This window comes from Eleutherodactylus coqui, chromosome 6 (genome assembly GCF_035609145.1).
Source record: "Eleutherodactylus coqui strain aEleCoq1 chromosome 6, aEleCoq1.hap1, whole genome shotgun sequence".
Classification (NCBI taxonomy): Eukaryota; Metazoa; Chordata; class Amphibia; order Anura; family Eleutherodactylidae; genus Eleutherodactylus; species Eleutherodactylus coqui.
The window spans coordinates 178859348-178873337 of NC_089842.1; the positions used below are offsets into that span (position 1 = coordinate 178859348).

Below are 13990 nucleotides of genomic sequence, written 5' to 3' on the forward strand. Positions count from 1 at the left end.
TCGCTTGGATATGCAAAACCTGGTGTTTTTCCATGCTAAAGTGACACGTGTCAGATTTGCAAAATTTGGCCTTGTCATTAAGGCGCAAACAGGCTTGGTCACTAAGGGGTTAATTTGTTTTTCTTCCATGCAGCATTGCAGGAGTGACAACATTGCAAATGAGAATCAAACCAAGAAAAATCATTAGTTTCATAATCATGTGTTTTTTCACTCTTGAATTGAGATTTTCTCACCAGTGTGAAGGAGCTCTTAAGGAAAAGGCAGAAGCAGTTAAAAACCGCTTCTCCTCCAGATCCTCGGTTGTGTCTGACAGCAAAAGACCCGACCTGCTCCTTCTACAAGGAGCAAGAACTTTAATGCTGCGCTGAATTTTTACTGGTGACTAAGATTAAAGGGGTTGTCCCGCGGCAGCAAGTGGGTCTATACACTTCTGTATGGCCATATTAATGCACTTTGTAATGTACATTGTGCATTAATTATGAGCCATACAGAAGTTATAAGAAGTTTTTCACTTACCTGCTCCGTTGCTAGCGTCCTCGTTTCCATGGAGCCCGCCTAATTTTCGGCGTCTAATGGCCAAATTAGACGCGCTTGCGCAGTCCGGGTCTTCTTCTTTTCTCAATGGGGCCGCTCGTGCAGGATGCCGACTCCGTGTAGCTCCGCCCAGTCACGTGCCGATTCCAGCCAATCAGGAGGCTGGAATCGGCAATGGACCGCACAGAAGCCCTGCGGTCCACCGAGGGAGAAGATCCCGGCGGCCATCTTCAGCCGGTAAGTAAGAAGTCACCGGAGTTCGGGGATTCAGGTAAGCGCTGTGCGGATTTTTCTTTAGGTCCCTGCATCGGGGTTGTCTCGCGCCAAACGGGGGGGTGGGGGGGGTGGTTGAAAAAAAAAAACCCGTTTCGGCGCGGGACAACCCCTTTAAAGCCCACGACCAAATGCCGAAAAAATTACTGTGCATGGACCTTAAAGCGTTAAGGAACCTTTCACACAGGCGGAATATTTTGCAATCCACAGCTAAATCTGCAGCTGTGGATTTCCACTCCCATTACTTGCTGTATATATGTGGATTTTGTCATAGAATTTTCTGTAACTTTAGATGCGGAATGCAGAAAAATTCCACCCATCTGAATAGGCCCCTAAGACGGCCTCTGGCCTGTATTTAAAAGAATGCCAGCTGAAATAACATATACTGAAATACTGAAGTATCAAATGCAAGTTTACGTCTTTTATGGGAACTATAAAAAGAGAAAGAGTAAAACTAAGTTTTGTTTAGTATTGTAACCAAATTAAGGATATTGAGAGCTTTTAAAAAAAAACTTTTGAATAATGAAAAAAATTTCAAAACAAAAAAAACCCAGGTCATTTTTGGTATCAGCACATCCATGAAAGCCGGATCTATTAAAATAATGCATTATTTATCCCACATAAACATCATCAGAAAAAATTCATAGTGCTGGAATTGAGCTTTTTTTCTCACCCTGCCTCCAAGAAATAATTTTATAAAAAGTGATTCAAACAGAGAAGTAGCAGGAACATTACAGATAACTGCTATATAAAGCAACCAGAAATGAGCGTGCATGCTGTCTTCTAAAGTGTACTGTTTCTAAAGTGTGTGACTTGAGATTAGTGACTTTTAATTCAAGGGCTTTGGAAGAGTCACTTGTATTTATTTACTGCTTATCTATTTAAGTTTTTGCATATATTAATTTAATATCATCTATCTGTACGCTAGCCATTTATGTGCTCCATGATTGACAATGCCGTCCAGCATACATCTTGTGCCATGTATGCAGTCCCTTAACAGAGGGTGAATACTGCTGTACGAAATGTGAATGTGTTGCACATTTGGAAGCCCGGATCCTGGCAACCTGGAAAGATGTTTGTTGCTTACTGAGCAGGCACTCGCTGGGACAAAAGCGAGAGTGGATGGTAGTTTGGAAGTGCAGAATGAGCAGGCAGCTAGATCGGTGACAGGAGGGGTAGAGGGAAGAGATCTAGGGAGGCTATTCCTGAACTGGCACAACCCTAGAAGTTTGCAAACTTGGTATATGACAGCGGGAATGCTAATACAGGATTAGCCCTGCTGCAGCACGACATGCCCGCTGACCGCCAGGGGAATCTCTGCTCCAGTTAGAAGGGGAATAGTAGTGCAGGGCAGGCTAGACAGGTCGTGATAGTGGGAGACTCAATTATTAGGGGGACAGGCGGGGAAATGTGCCACAAAAAGCCGGAACTGTCGAATGGTGTGTTGTCTTCCTGGCACTTGGGTTTAGCACATAGCGGATCGGATTGACAGATTACTAGGAGGGGCTGGTGAGGATCCAGCAGTCATGTTACACATTGTCACCAATACTAAAGTTAAAGGTAGATGTAGGGTCCTTAAAAAAAATGATTTCAGGGAACTAGGTCGAGGACCTCTAAAGTAGTATTGTCTGAAATACTACCTCTACCACGTGCTACACCAGGAAGACAGAGGGAGATTAGGGAGGTAAACAAATGGCTCAAGAGTTGGTATAGGAAGGAGCAGTTAGGGTTCCTGGAGAACTGGGCTGACTTTGCTGTCAGCTACAGGCTCTACTGTAGGAATCAGCTGCATGTCAATGGGAAAGGTGCAGATGGCTAGAAAGTTGGAGGAGTATTAAAACTAGGGATTGGGGAGGGCAACCACAGAGATAGAAGGGAAGATAGTGTAGACAGTGTTATGAGACTAAGTAATTGAAATGGGGGTGCAGTGGTGGGAGAGGTTAGTAGTTAGTTGAACTGGCAGAACAGTTAATAGGCTACACTTAAAATAAAAAAGAACCAAAACCTTCTAAACTGTGGGTAATGCCAGAAGTCTGACCAATAAAGTTTATTAACTGGAAGTAATAATATCTGAGTAAAACTAAGACATAGCAGGAATAACTGAGAACTGGTTGGGTGAAAGCTGTGACTGGGCAGTTAATTTACAGGGATATAGTCTGTTCAGAAGGGATTGTAGAAATCGCAAAGTGTGAGGAGTTTGTCTTTATGTAAAATCCTGTTTAAAGCCCACATTACGGGAAGATATATGTGAGGGAGATGAACATGTGGAGTCTCTATGGTTAGAGATACATGGAGGGAAAAACAATAATAAAATCCTAATAGGGGCTTTCAATACGCCACCAAATATATCAGAAGCCACTGAAAATATATTATTGGGGTAAATAGATGAAGCGTCAAATCACAATAAGGTAGTTATTATGGGGGACTTTAAGTATCTAGATATAAATTTGGAAGCTGAAACTTGCAGACCTCAAAAGGTAACAAGTTTCTGTCCACAACTAAAGATGACTACCTTTCCCAACTTAGACAGAACCCAACTAGAGAGACAGCCATTTTGGACATAATATTAACCAAAAGACCTGATAGAATAACTGGTGCAGATCAGGAGCCACCTAGGAAATAGTATTTCAAAAGTATTATCAGGGAACTACGAAAATACTAAAGTTTAGGAAGGCAAAGTTTAATCAACACAGAGATGCCCTTAACTTTATTGACTGGGACGATGTCCTAAATGATAAGAGTACAGACAATAAATTGAAAATGATTAAAAACATGTTAAATATTTACTGTAAGAGGTTCATACCTTACAGGAATAAAGGGTTAGAAATAGGAGAAAACCAATGTGGCTCAATAAAAATATAAAGGGGGTAATAAACAACAAAAATAAAGTGTTTAAACTACTAAAGCAAGAAGACAGCATTGAAGCACTAAAATACTATTAGGAAAAAAAATTATCTAAAAAGCAAAAGCAGCAAAGATGGAGACAGAGACTTATTGCCAAAGAGAGTAAAACTAACCCTAAACTGTTCTTCAATTATAAATAGTAAAAAGATTAATGCTGATAGAGGGTGATGAGGAGAAAGCAAATCTATTAAATAGTTTTTTCTCTAGTGTATTCACAGAAGAAAATGAAATGTCAGATAAGATGCAGAGTGATAAAATAAACTCTTCACTAAATGTAACCAATTTAACCCAGGAAGAAGTGTAGACGCACTTTAAAAAGATTAAAATAGACGAATTGCCGGTTCCCAATGGCATACACCCCCGGGTTCTAAGGAAATTAAAGGGGTTGTCCCGCAAAATGAAATAAAGGTAAACACTTCTGTATGGCCATATACATGCACTTTGTAATATACATCGTGCATTAAATATTGGCCATACAGAAGTTATATACTTACCCCCCTGTGTTGGCGTCCTCGTCTCCATGGCGCAGACCGAATCCTTCGCCCGGCTCTATTAGACGCGCTTGCGCAGTCTGCCTCTTCTGTCCTGTTGAAGGGGCCGCTCATCTGGGACAGAAGAGGCAGACTGCGCAAGCGCATCTAATCGAGCCGGGCGCTTGGTCTGGGTGAGAAAGTGGGTAACGGGTCAGTGATGGAAAGCACAGGGTGGTTACTAAGAGTGCACACTCTGATTGGGTCACCTTTACTACTGGGGTACCACAGGGGTCGATTTTGAACGCTATTCTTTTTAACATATTTATTAATGACTTGGTAGAGGGATTGAACAGTAAAATAGGAATATTTGCAGATGATACAAGACTATGTAAAGTAATTAACTCAGAGGACAGAATGCAGTTGTAAATAGATCTGGATAAGCCATTCATTAAATTACATCATTGAATGGCTGTGATTGGTTCATCGAGCGCCGCCTCTAATTGACTGAGGCGGTGTTCCTTAACCAATTAATGCAATCTCTTGCTGGAGGCGAGGTATTCAAGCTCTGTTACCAGGAAGAGAATGCTCTCTCAGTGATGAGGACCACGGAAAACTGCTGGAGCGCCGCAGCCAAGCTTGAGGGACCCAGACGCCGCCTGCTAGGTGAGTATTTTTTTTTCATGTAATGTAGCTAGGGCTTATATTTCAAGGCCTATATCAGGGTAGATATTAGGTCTTATTTTGGGGAAACGCAGTAGCTAATATACGCATAGTTTGGTAGGTTGTATATAGTGGATACAACTTGGTTTCAAGTGTAGGTAGTATTAAATGAGTTGTACCAAGAATGACTCTTACCACCTTTTCACAGGATTGGTGGTAAAAATCTGATCTGTAGGGGTCTCGAAACTGAGACCCCCAACTAATCCCAAGAATGGTGGTCCCATGTTCCCATCTTTTTGTCACTGCACTTATCTGCGGTCATGTCAGATTTAATAAAGTGGCTGTCACTCATGTACAGCACTACTCCATTCATTTCTATGAGGCAATGAAAGCACAAGTGGTCAGCTATCTCCAGCAGTCCTATTGAAAATTAATGGAGTGGCGCTGCGCATGTGCAACCACCTCTCCATTCAATCTTTTTCTCACAGCAGGGGAAGGGATAGCAAGACTGCAGTGAGGAGAAGAGTAGAAGGTCTCAGTTGAGCATGCATGGCACTACTTCATTTGTCTTCAATGGGGCTGACAGTAATAGCCATAGTGCTTGTCTATCTCTGGCCGTCCTATTGAAGATGAGTGGAGCAACCTGCTGGGCCGCAGCTCCATACAATGTCCTCTTCAGTATGCGGAGTGCAATGAGGAGGAGAGGGAAACATGGAACAACCACTCTAGGGATCGTGGGGATCTCAGTTGTCGGGCTCTACCAATCAGACGTTTGTCAGTTATCCTATGGACAGGGGATAAAAGTCAATTTTAGGATAATCTCTTTAAAATATGTTCATGTGTACTGTAATTACGGTGAATTTGCTGTGCATAATTTCTGCACGGTAAATCTGCAACATTGGCAGTAGGGGCCATGTGAATGAGATTTTAACACATTTTCTCTACGTGGTATGCAATAATACTGCACAGAATCCACAGAATTGACATGTGTTGCACAATTTCTATCTGTAGGGTCATTTTTCACACACGAGATCCATCTGATAGTAATATGGACTGAACTTACACATGAAAATAAGACTATAACAAAAAAACGGCAGATCAGGTGGACCGCAGAGAAGTACACCTGCCCCCAGAATTTTTTCCTGAAAGCAGAGGGTTGCTTTAAACTTGTATTCACACTCATTGTATTAACATGTCTTGTAGCATTTTCCTTGATATTTCCTAGGTGGTTTTTTAATCAAAAGCACTTGGGCCAGATGTTGCGGTATAGTTTTTAGGCTTGCGTATGAAGTTATTTTGGCAGTTTTATCACAGACTTCTCTACAGAACTTCCAAAACCACCAGGAAAAAATGCAATAAGAAAATGGTAAAGGAAACTCGTCATCACCATTGAGCCCCATAAACTACAATACATCATGGAACTCAAAGATGAAGAAGAGTGCGCACACAGAACCGACTGGAAAAAATCATGCTAGATGTACGCTTCGACACAGCACAGGAACGGGGCACCTGTGGAGTATGAAACACAGCTCCCTGGACACCCTGTTCCATCAATTTTGAGCCCCATAATGTGGTTTATGAGGCATAGGGTGGCTTTAGATGACCATATATAAGCCAGGTTTTCGCACCCCCTCTCTGCCCCTCGCCCCTATTTGCAATGGGAGGGGGCAGAGCGGGTGTGGAGCTAAGTTCTGGAAATCCATTGCAAATAGTGGCGAGGGGCGGAGAGAGGGTGGGAGCTCAGTGCACTGCTCCAGGCTCTTCCAGCCTCCTCCGCTTGCAGAGAGGGACACTGTATATCGGCCGGACGTGAAAACCCGGCCGATATACGGTCGTCTGAATAAGCCATGAAGGTGATGACAGGTTCCCTTCAACTCCTTAGGACCAAGCGGGTTAAATACACAGCACTCGGGCCTGGGCTTTAATCCAACCTGATAGCAGATGTATGGTGTAGGATTAAAGTCTCTGCTCTTGCAATCAAGCAGGAGCAGCTCAGGTTCTCAGCTGTTAGACACAGCAGAGGACTCAGAGGAGAAGGAAGAAGTGGTTTTTACCGGCTTGCACCTTCTCCTGTCCCTGCAACATGGCACTTAATGATAAAAAACAGGGAAAAAAATCAGTAAAAAAGATATAAAAAATTTGCCCTATATGTCACGTAAAAAAAAACCACAGCAAAAATAGTTTTGATAGCTGAAGAAAAAAAAAATTGGCAGTAAAAACCGCCACATGGGTAAAATCCCTAAAAAATGTCTGGTCCTTAAGGGGTTAAATAAAGACACCACCAAAATTGTTTATTGAGAAAAAAAAAAACAATTAGAAACACTTGAAACGCAGGGAGGAAATGTCTCACACAACATTATTTCTAGCACTGAAAAGTCCCAAATTTTGGCCCCGAGTTTATGGCATGCTATTTTTTCCACTTTTCTTAGAAGTCGTGCTGTGTGTCTGTTTCTTCCCCTTTGTTATCCCCAGGTTTCCCGCTTGGGAGTCTCTGTCCTCTGTTCTTGTGACAACACTAAAAGAAACAGATATGACTATTGTAGGTTAAGCATTTTGTGTAAGTCATACTTGTTTAAGAATTTACGCTTTTTTGCCCCTACTGCAACCTGCCGTTTTCTAAAAGTAGGTGGGGTTTTCAAAAGGGGGACATGACTTGCCACAACCCATTTGATTTACCATATTTTTTATGCCAGAAACTGGTGTAAGGTATAGTGGATATCTACGCTCGCTCATAGCTGCCATTTATTTTACAGATGGGCATCTTTAAAAAACTTGGATTGCCTCTCTCCAGGGCACTCTTTACTTAGACCAGCCTAGAAATGTTGGTCTACATGGTGTTTTGGACGGTTTATTGTATCTTGACACCATCATTGACGGGGGGGGGGGGCAGCAGAGGCAAGGCGGCACCTCTCCCCTCATGTCATGTTCAACCAGCAGAGAGGGCACAGCGGCGGGGGGGGGGGGGGAAACTGTAATAGCCGGCGGCCGCAGACTAAATCTGCACTGCAGAGATCACAGAGAGCCACGGGAGAGCCTCAGGAGCGTCTGCGGCGGTGGCACATTTGCAGGAACGGTGCGTGGAGAACCGGCCGTGACGATGCTGACAGCCGCCGGGCTGCAAAGAGCAGGCAGCTGGCGGACGGGAGAAAACACACCGCTGTCATCCGGCACTGAGGCCTCATCCTCCGGTATGCCAGGAGCCATTCCTGATAAGCTGTGCTGGACCAAGCAGTGAGTCACATGTGCAGTGTGTGCATTGCTTTTAGCCGGCCCTGCTGGCTTAGGGTGAGGGTTCGTTTTCTTTGTAGGCTTAGCTATAAACTGCCAACATTTACAGCTCATAATCTAAGCCCAAGTGGAAAAGGAACCCTCACCCTAAGCCAGCAGGGCCGACCAAAAGCAATGCACACGCTGCTAGGACATTCCAGCCTTGACCCTATCAGGAGCTGGGGGTGTGAGAGGGGCGTTCCTCCTGTCAAACCCCTAGCTTCCAGTGGCGTCAAGGTAAAAGAATATTGTTTTGGACGTGCATTTTAAAACGCTAAAAAAGTGTGTGAAGCACAGATGTAATAGAAGAAAACCCCCACGCCTGACCTGGACTTGGCACACCAATGCATTAAGTGGTCTGCCATTCATTTTAATGGCTGCCATGTAATGCTATATTTCCGCTGTATGGAAATGTATAGACAAACAGGACTTTCCTAGGAGATACGAAGTAAACATCAGGGGTAGAAAAGCCAGACCCTTAGCAGTTGACTAGTTTTGTTCAAATTTTTTTAAGAAACATTTTATTTTCTCTTTAACAAGTGTTTTATTAAAATTTTCAATATGAGCAGAGTTCAAAAATACAGTAAATGCAATTCAATTGTCTCAGATTTACATAGTTATTGAACGGAGCACACCAGGAAACATATGAGCAGAGAGCATAACACCATAACACAGGGAAAAAGAGAAGGACGTGGAATACATCTATAATCTAAATAATCAAATTCTTGCTGTTAGTTTCTATTGTGTACGTTTTTAACAAATTGTTCTCATAGATTTTATTTCACTAAACTATCCAAAACTGGTAGAAACAGTAGTGGTTCAAAGGGTACTCTCTGCTCTCCTCACTCTGCAGAATGCCAACCAGGAGTTAGTGCATTCCTTTGGGTCTTATTGTATTTGAGAGTAGAACAAAATACTGGAGTAGGGAGAACAACAAAACGGGCGACAATAACCAGCCACCCACTTAACAGCCTGCGATGTGAGCTGAGGTCTGACATATGTCAGAATCTGAGTGCCAAAAAAAAAGAAAAAGAAATTGTGTGTGTCAGGGGTTGAATATAATCAGTGGATTCTAAATGGCAAACTGGGTTAAGTATGAGGATTTAACAAGTATAGCCCGAGAACTTCAACCAACTGCGCCACTATTTTTTATATTTCTCAAGGTTTTCTAGTTTGGACGCAATCATATGCTCCATTACACAGTTGTATTGAGTCATGGAGAAAATTGTAGATATGACTGGGATTTTAGTGCTTCTCCACTCTCTTGCTGTAGCTATCCTTGTAGCAGTAAGGAGGTGTGAGACAACCGGAAGATCCCCATGATCACATCTCGGAAGCCCCAATGAGAGTAATGCTGTGCCTGGCCCCCACTCAAGATCAGTTTGAATGATTGAGCAAATTGCCTACTGTATTTGTTCCCATAGGGGCCTGATGGCGCTGCATGACCACCACCCATATAGAAGGGAACCAATTTCTTTATTAGATCTCCAGCATATGTTGGACTTTGAGCTGATATTTTTGCCAGTCGAAGTTTTCTGTTAGTTTCAAAATGGTTTAGGCAGTGTGAGAATTTGGAATTGAGTTGGTCGCTAAGGACCACTGCTCTTCACTGAATGAACATTGCAGTTCTTGTTCCCATCTGTCCATACATGGCAATTTGGAGAGATGCGGGGTCGCCACCAGGCCCTCAGAGGCTTTAGTGATACCTTTAATTGGTTTCTTTGTGCCATAAAAGTATGCCTCATAGCTTGTGAGTGGACTTCTGTCCTGAGGTGGCAGTGAACTGACACTCGTCCCTGTGTCTCCACGCTCCCATGCTCCTGTACGGGAGCTAGCAGAGCTGGCTCGCACATGGAGTGGCCAGCATGGGGCAGGGCAGTACAGGAGATTTCTCTCCTCTTGCTCCCCCGGCCCCTTCCATTGAGATAACACAGCGGCCGCTAGCTACTCAACGGCCGCTGCTTAAATTGCACGATGAGCTTCATCGCTCATCTTTTATGCTGCATAAAAGATGAGCGATGAAGCTAATCGCTCATTGTGCAGTGTAAACAGACACTGTTCAATTCTGAACCATGTATCTCAATGGAGAGGAGCGGGGGAACGAGAGGAGAGAAATCTGCACTGCCCCGCTCCCCTGCTGGCAGCTCCATGAACCAACCAGCTGTGCTAGCTCCCGTGCAGTAGCACGGGAGCACGGAGACACAGGGACGAGTGTCGGGCATCGTTTGCCCAACGCACGTCCTGTGTAAATGGGCCTTTAGTGCCTTAACTGAAGAAATTTATAGAAATCTCTATGAGGGAATTGGTACATCTCATGTAGTTGTGCAAATGATCTAAGGGTGAAATTATCAAAAAGATTCCCGATTGTCTCGACCCCACCAGACCACCAGCTGCTAAAGTCAGTATTAGGAATTAAAATTTGGGCTATCTTTATGGGGGCTTTATGAATTCGTGGAAACAGAAGGTTTAGTGTTGATGTTACTTTTTTCAAAATCGATATAGTAGCTTTAATTGTATGTAGAGTGCTACAAGGAAATTTCTAGTAAGTGTGGATATCCACAAGGTGCATGATAGTTTGGGGGATTCTAGAATCTGCGATTCGATATCTACCCACTGTTTAGTAAAGTCATCTCTCCCTCAACTTTCTAGCTGCTCCATCATGGTGGCATAGTAGTATGATTTAATACAAGGGCAACTCAATCCTCCCTGGGTGGGGGGAAGAAAGTTTTTTGGATACTTGTGCCCTGTGGTTTCTCCATACAAATCTCATTAGCATTTTTTGTATTTTTTTTTTTTACGGATGAGTGTGAGATGATGATGGGTAAGTTGCGAAATAAGTATAGTTTTTCCTTCGACCTGTCCATGATATGGGGAGATTTAGGTAGCCCTTAATCTCTTTTTCGAGTGTCTTCATTAAGTTGTTGAGATTACAGGCCCTATATTTTTCGTTGGGAAAGTGAGCGTAATGCCCAAGTAGGGGACCTGGCCATTCGCCCACTCATATGGGAAAAGTTTCTAAAGTTTAGTTTGGACGGTATGGGGTATGCCCATATTAAAAACCAGGGATTTAGAGGAGTTTACTTTATAGTAGTGTGCCTGTCCAAAGTCATCAATGATTTGAGAAGCTGCTTTTAAGGAAGTTTTCTGGTGAGATAAGACTCAAAATTACGTCATCCGCGAATAGTCCTATGCGGTGTTCCCTATATGCGATTTGGATGCCTGTTATTTTGGCGGAGGTACGAATTTTCTGGGCAAAGGGCTCCATTATCAAAGCAAATATAGATGGAGATAGAGGGCATTCTTGTCTTGTGCCATTAGTAATATTAAATGGGATGGAGAGCAATCCAGAGTTAAATATCTGGGCTTAGGTTGAGGAGTACAAGGCCATAATTTCTGAAAGGAGGAGTCCTTCAGTGCCAAACGTTAGAAGGGTTTACCTTAGCCCCAGTGGACCCTATCAAACGCCTTTTCTGCGTCCAACGTAAAAAGGAGAGAAGGTGTCTTCTGATTCTCCACCACCGACATGACATCTATAAAGTGTTGTGTCCCATCTAATGTTTGTCTACCTTTAATGAACCCTACTTGATCTGTGTTGATGAGGTTTGGCAAGGATTTGGATAGTTGTGTGGCGAGTATTTTGGCGTAGATTTTGATATCTACATTAAGTAGGGAAATAGGGCGGAAGTTATATGGACGATCTGGAGGTTTTTATTTTAAACGGTAAAGTACTGCTGTAAATTATACATAAACTAACCAAGCAACAAGGCTTGAAGTAAGAAATCATGGAAGAAATTTTCCACCTTCTCAGTTTCTTTTGAACCTCTGACAATGCAGCCACTTTGGAACTGTAACCACCAACAGAATTCTGTTTTGGCAACTAAGATACATTTACAGTGCTTGATAAATAGCACTAAACAGACACATGGAACGAAGATATTTACAGAATGCCTAGCAAAGTATAAAATAAAGTTATTTTATTCTGAGGTTCACCTGTCCTGGCTCACCCTCACCACACAGCCAAACATGATCTCATTATTAACCCCACAAATTGCTTGTATGTTTTAAACACCAGCTGAACTGATGAAGGGGTTATCCCCGAAACGCGTCTTCACACGTGATCTCTTTTTATTTAATAAAATGTGTGAAATTTCCCACATTTTTGGTCACTTACCACATGCTTTGAGGAGAGTTGCGCCTCCTCCACTGCCAGTTTTTCGGCCAATTCCCTTGCTCTCTTGACCTGGTGCGTCATCTTGTAAGGCAGAATTTCAACCATTGAAGTTTTTTTTTATTCTACTGTCTTCAGCACATATTTAGATTCATCCTTCACAATAAACAGGACCATACGGGTTTTGCTCAACCCCTCTCTCTTTTTTTTCTTGTCCACAAAAAAAGTCAAATTATATTCATGGTCTTCAGAGGCACAGGATGCTTTTGAAAAAACTAAAGATTCTTTTCACTTCTGCACTATTACTAGTCCACCCAAATCCTAAATTACCTTTTGTTGTTGGAGTGGACACCTCCTACTCTGCTGTGGGAGCTATCTTGTGGCAATGACTTGGAGATGAAATGCAGCTGCATTCTTGTGCATTTCTTTTTCATACCACGTCATCTGCAGAACAAAACTAGGACATTGGAAATAAAGAACTGCTAGCCATCAAAGTTGGATGAAGTTGGACTTCTTTTGGAAGAAATCAATCATATATAATAATAGTCCTATAATAGTCCTTACTGACCACAAAAAATAGGATTTATCTGCACAGCTAAGAGATTGTTGGCAAGACATGCACAATGGGTCTTGTTCTTCTCCAGATTTAATTTAACAATTTCTTATTGGCCTGGTTCAAGAGATGGCGAGCCTAAAAATGTAGTTTCTGATAGAGGTGTTCAAGATTTTGGAAAAGCTTTTGTAGCATTAGGCAGGCTTCAAACGACCAGGTTGGAATTCACAGCAGGTTCCGGCTGTGAAGCCAGCTAGTGACCAGCATACCTGTGGTTTCTGAATTGTGTATGACTGTGCTTTTTTTTCAGTATTTGTATTTTCTGTGCCGTCGTTTGACAATGACGTGGGTACCCGTGGCCCATACACAATGTTAATTGCGTATAAGCCGCGGGTCGGACGGCCTCCATTGACTGCAATGGAAGCTGTCTGTGCAGAGTCTGCAGCAAAATAGAATATGCTGGGATTTCTCCTTCATTCGCAGAATACACAATTTGTATCCACAAGTGTAGGCTAAAAACCAAAAGTACATGACTTTTAATGCCTGCGGACGCTGATTGCGGATTCCACAATAAGAATACATTTGTGTGAAGTTGGCCTTAGGGATTACTATTAATTTGTCTTCTGCCTTCCATCCTCATTCCATGGCCAGATTGAAGCTAACCAGAGTAACCAGACTCTTTAGTAATATCTCTGCTGTTTCAATTCCTGCCTCCAGGATGATTAGGTGGACTACTTATCAACAGCAGAATTCACCTGTAACACATCCAAACATAACTTTACATCTCAAAGTCCATTTTATGTTAATTTTGGCTTACATACAGTATTCATTCCTGACCTTCCTTTTTATACTCCTACTACTGTTAATCATAGACTAATAACATTGCAGGACACCCAGAAGGATCTAATAGAGATTCTACCAGAAGCCCAAGAGAACTATAAGAAGGCAGCGGATAAACAGCGCAAAGATCCTCCTTCCTTTCAGATCTGCGACAAAGTTTGGCTGTCTATAAAGAATCTAAAACCAGAGGTACCCTCTTCAAAATTTAGTCAAAAATGTATAGGACCTTTTTGGATTGCTGCAAAGATTACCCAGGTTGCTTTCCATTTGAAACTTCCAAACAGACTAAAAATTCATCTATTGTTTCATGTAGCATTG

General features: G+C 42.6%; 1 protein-coding gene across 5 annotated transcripts in view; it reads left to right on the forward strand.

Annotated features, from left to right (window-relative positions):
• The first annotated feature begins 7876 nt into the window (after positions 1-7876).
• LOC136632988 (prostaglandin reductase 2-like) overlaps positions 7877-13990 on the forward strand; it is a 34681-nt gene continuing 28567 nt past the window's right edge. For all 5 annotated transcript variants that reach the window (XR_010793212.1, XM_066608339.1, XM_066608343.1 and 2 more), the window contains exons 1-2: positions 7877-8032; positions 13721-13861. The gene's annotated coding sequence lies outside the window, so the exon portion shown is untranslated. The remainder of the gene's footprint in view (positions 8033-13720; positions 13862-13990) is intronic.